Below are 5,081 nucleotides of genomic sequence, written 5' to 3'. Positions count from 1 at the left end.
GCTGGCCATTGGCCATGTCTAGTGTTTTGGACCGAAGCTTTCCCTGAAAGCTTGGCTGGCTGTGAAGCCATGTCTAATTCCTGGACCGGAGTCTTAGACTAAACATTGCATGATTCCTGGAATTCTCATTAAGAATTTTGATACTTTTTTTTCCACTTTATTTTTGAAAAAGCACAAAAAAATTTACAAAATCATAAAATCCAAAAATATTTTTTGTTTGAGTCTAGTGTCTCATTTTAAGTTTGGTGTCAATTGCATGCATTCATTCATGTGTCTTAGGGATCTTCAAGTTGTTCTTGACGATTTCTTACTCTGATCTTTGAATTCTTTTGACTTGAGTGTTTAGGTGTCTCATATGCATTCTCATTAGTGTCAGTAGTATACAAACTGCTAAGTTTGGTGTCTTGCATGCATTGTTATTTGATTTTAGTTGTATTTTGATTATTCCTTATTATTAAAAATCCAAAAATATTTTTAATTTGTGTCTTTTCAAGTCAATAATACAGAGAATTGAAGATTCAGAACATACTGCAGAGGAATTCCACAGAAAAAGCTGGGCGTTCAAAACACCCAGTGAAGAAGGACAGACTGGCGTTTAAACGCCATCCAGGGTACCTGGTTGGGCGTTTAACGACCAAAAGGGTAGCATTTTGGGCGTTAAACGCCAGAATGTGCACCATTCTGGGCGTTTAACGCCAGGATGGCACAAGAGGGAAGATTTTGTTTTCAAATCAATTTTTTTTTTCAAGTTTTCAAAATCTTTTCAAAATCAAATCTTTTTCAAATCATATCTTTTCAATCAAATCTTTTTCAAAATCAATTTCTTTCTACTTTCAAAAATACTTGCTATCAAATCTTTTAAAATATTTTTCAAATCATATCTTCTCAATCACATCTTTTTAAAATCAATCATATCTTCTTAACCACATCTTTTTCAAAATAACTTTCAATCAAATCTTTTTGATTTCTAATTTCAAAATCTTTTTCAAAAATCACTTTACTGCTTTCCCACTTTTATTTTCGAAAATCAATTAGTGTTTTTCAAAATGTTTTCAAAATCTTTGACTTAATTTTCGAAAATTACTTCTCCTCTTTTCACATCCTTCTATTTATGGACTAACACTATTCCTTAAATGCAAAATTCGAACTCCATCCTCTTTGATAAGTTCGAATTTTCTACCTCTGCCTTCTACTTTTCTTTTCCTCTGACACCTCAAGGAATCTCTATACTGTGACATAGAGGATTCCATATTTTCTTGTTCTCTTCTCTTTCATATGAGCAGGAGCAAAGACAAAAGCATTCTTGTTGAGGCTGATCCTGAACCTGAAAGGACCTTGAAGTGAAAGCTAAGAGAAGCTAAGGCACAATTCTCTGTAGAGGACCTAACAGAAATCTTCAAAAAAGAAGAACAAATGGCAGCCGAAAACAACAACAATGCCAACAATGCAAGGAAGGTGCTGGGTGACTTTACTACACCTACTCCCGACTTCTATGGGAGAAGCATCTCTATCCCTGCCATTGGAGCAAACAACTTTGAGCTTAAGCCTCAATTAGTTTCTCTAATGCAACAGAATTGCAAGTTCCATGGACTTCCATTGGAAGATCCTCATCAGTTCTTAGTTGAGTTCTTGCAAATCTGTGACACTGTCAAGACTAATGGGGTTGACCCTGAGGTCTACAGACTTATGCTATTCCCTTTTGCTGTAAGAGACAGAGCTAGGACATGGTTGGACTCACAACCTAAAGAAAGCCTGGACTCTTGGGAAAAGCTAGTCAATGCCTTCTTGGCAAAGTTCTTTCCACCTCAAAAATTGAGTAAGCTTAGAGTGGAAGTCCAAACCTTCAAACAGAAGGAAGGAGAATCCCTCTATGAAGCTTGGGAAAGATACAAACAATTAATCAGAAAGTGTCCATCTGATATGCTTTCTGAATGGAGCATCATAGGTATTTTCTATGATGGTCTGTCTGAACTATCCAAAATGTCTTTGGATAGCTCTGCTGGAGGATCTCTTCATCTGAAAAAGACGCCTACAGAAGCTCAAGAGCTGATTGAAATGGTTGCAAATAACCAATTCATGTACACTTCTGAAGGGAATCCTGTGAACAATGGGACTAGTCAGAAGAAAGGAGTTCTTGAGATTGACACTCTGAACGCCATATTGGCTCAGAATAAAATATTGACTCAGCAAGTCAATTTGATTTCTCAAAGTCTGTCTGGAATGCAAAATGCACCAAGCAGTACTAAGGAAGCTTCATCTGAAGAAGAAGCTTATGATCCTGAGAACCCTTCAATGGAAGAGGTGAATTACATGGGAGAACCCTATGGACACACCTATAATCCTTCATGGAGAAATCATCCAAATTTCTCATGGAAGGATCAACAGAGACCTCAACAAGGTTTCAATAATAATAATGGTGGAAGAAACAGGTTTAGCAATAGCAAGCCTTTTCCATCATCTTCTCAGCAACAGACAGAGAGTTCTAAGCAGAACACTTCTGACTTAGCAACCATGGTCTCTGATCTGATCAAAACCACTCAAAGTTTCATGACTGAAACAAGATCCTCCATTAGAAATTTGGAGGCACAAGTGGGTCAACTGAGCAAGAAAATTACTGAACTCCCTCCTAGTACTCTTCCAAGCAATACAGAAGAAAATCCAAAAGGAGAGTGCAAAGCCATCAACATGGCCGAATTTTGGGAGGAAGGAGAGGCAGTGAACGCCACTGAGGAAGACCTCAATGGACGTCCACTGGCCTCCAATGAGTTCCCCAATGAGGAACCATGGGAATCTGAGGCTCAAAATGAGACCATAGAGATTCCATTGGACTTACTTCTGCCATTCATGAGCTCTGATGGGTATTCTTCCTCTGAAGAGGATGAGTATGTCACTGAAGAGCAAGTTGCTAAATACCTTGGAGCAATCATGAAGCTAAATGACAAGTTATTTGGAAATGAGACTTGGGAGGATGAACCCCCTTTGCTCACCAAAGAACTGGATGACTTGTCTAGGCAGAGATTACCTCAAAAGAGACAAGATCCTGGGAAGTTTTCAATACCTTGTACCATAGGCACCATGACCTTCAAGAAGGCCTTGTGTGACTTAGGGTCAAGTGTAAACCTCATGCCTCTCTCTGTAATGGAGAAGCTAGGGATCTTTGAGGTGCAAGCTGCAAAAATCTCATTAGAGATGGCAGACAACTCAAGAAAACAGGCTTATGGACTTGTAGAGGATGTTCTGGTAAAGGTTGAAGACCATTACATCCCTACTGATTTCATAGTCCTAGAGACTGGGAAGTGCATGGATGAATCCATCATCCTTGGCAGACCCTTCCTAGCCACAGCAAAGGCTGTGATTGATGTTGATAGAGGAGAATTGATCATTCAAGTGAATGAAGAATCCCTTGTGTTTAAGGTTCAAGGATATCCCTCTGTCACCATGGAGAGGAAGCATGAAGAGCTTCTCTCAAAACAGAGCCAAACAGAGCCCCCACAGTCAAACTCAAAGTTTGGTGTTGGGAGGCCACAACCAACTTCTAAGTTTGGTGTTGAACCCCCACATTCAAACTCTAAGTTTGGTGTTGGGAGGTTCCAACATAGCTCTGAGCATTTTTGAGGCTCCATGAGAGTCCTCTGTCAAGCTAATGACATTAAAGAAGCGCTTGTTGGGAGGCAACCTGATGAGCGGATAATTTATACGCTTTTTGGCATTGTTTTTAGTATGTTTTTAGTATGATCTAGTTAGTTTTTAGTATATTTTTATTAGTTTTTAGTTAAAATTCACTTTTCCGGACTTTACTATGAGTTTGTGTGTTTTTCTGTGATTTCAGGTATTTTCTGGCTGAAATTGAGGGACCTGAGCAAAAATCTGATTCAGAGACTAAAAAGGACTGCAGATGCTGTTGGATTCTGACCTCTCTGCACTCGAAGTGGATTTTTTGGAGCTACAGAAGCCCAATTGGTGCGCTCCCAACGGCGTTGGAAAGTAGACATCCTGGGCTTTCCAGCAATATATGATAGTCCATACTTTGCCCAAGATTTGATGGCCCAAACCGGCGTTCAAAGTCACCCTCAAGATTTCCAGCGTTAAACGCCGGAACTGGCACCAAAATGGGAGTTAAACGCCCAAACTGGCATAAAAGCTAGCGTTTAACTCCAAGAAGAGTCTCTACACGAAAATGCTTCAATGCTCAGCCCAAGCACACACCAAGTGGGCCCGGAAGTGGATTTTTATGTCATTTACTCATCTCTGTACACCCTAGGCTATTAGTTCTCTATATATAGGACCTTTTACTATTGTATTTTCATCTTTTGATCACTTTTAGATCTCTAGATCATCTTTGGACATCTAGTTCTTAGATCATTGGGAGGCTGGCCTTACGGCCATGCCTAGACCTTGTTCTTATGTATTTTCAACGGTGGAGTTTCTACACACCATAGATAAAGGTGTGGAGCTCTGCTGTACCTCGAGTATTAATGCAATTACTATTGTTCTTCTATTCAATTCCGCTTGTTCTTGTTCTAAGATATCACTTGTTCTTCAACTTGATGAATGTGATGATCCGTGACACTCATCATCATTCTCACCTATGAACGTGTGACTAACAACCACCTCCGTTCTACCTTCGATTGGGTGAATATCTCTTGGATTCCTGATACACGATGCATGGTTGATCGCCTGACAACCGAGTGCTCGCCTGACAAACGAGCCAGCCATTCCGTGAGATCAGAGTCTTCGTGGTATAGGCTAGAACTGAAGGCGGCATTCAAGAGAATCCGGAAGGTCTAACCTTGTCTGTGGTATTCTGAGTAGGATTCAATGATTGAATGACTGTGACGTGCTTCAAACTCCTGAGGGCGGGGCGTTAGTGACAGACGCAAAAGAATCACTGGATTCTATTCCGGCGTGATCGAGAACCGACAGATGGATAGCCGTGCCGTGACAGGGTGCGTTGAACATTTCCACTGAGAGGATGGGAGGTAGCCACTGACAACGGTGAAACCCTTGCTTAAGCTTGCCATGGAAAGGAGTAAGAAGGATTGGATGAAGACAGTAGGAAAGCAGAGAGACGAAAGGGAAGG

At 40.4% G+C, this 5,081-nt stretch overlaps 1 non-coding gene across 1 annotated transcript; it reads right to left on the bottom strand.

Annotated features, from left to right (window-relative positions):
- Nucleotides 1-1,818: 1,818 nt before the first annotated feature.
- LOC112794001 (small nucleolar RNA R71) lies at nucleotides 1,819-1,926 on the bottom strand. Its single transcript, XR_003198684.1, has one exon. It is a non-coding gene; the product is annotated as a small nucleolar RNA R71 (small nucleolar RNA).
- Between the last annotated feature and the right edge of the window lie 3,155 nt (nucleotides 1,927-5,081).

The sequence above is a fragment of the Arachis hypogaea genome, chromosome 3 (genome assembly GCF_003086295.3).
Source record: "Arachis hypogaea cultivar Tifrunner chromosome 3, arahy.Tifrunner.gnm2.J5K5, whole genome shotgun sequence".
Classification (NCBI taxonomy): domain Eukaryota; kingdom Viridiplantae; phylum Streptophyta; class Magnoliopsida; order Fabales; family Fabaceae; genus Arachis; species Arachis hypogaea.
The sequence above is the reverse complement of the archived record's forward strand: the minus strand, read 5'-3'. Positions and strand labels throughout refer to the sequence as shown.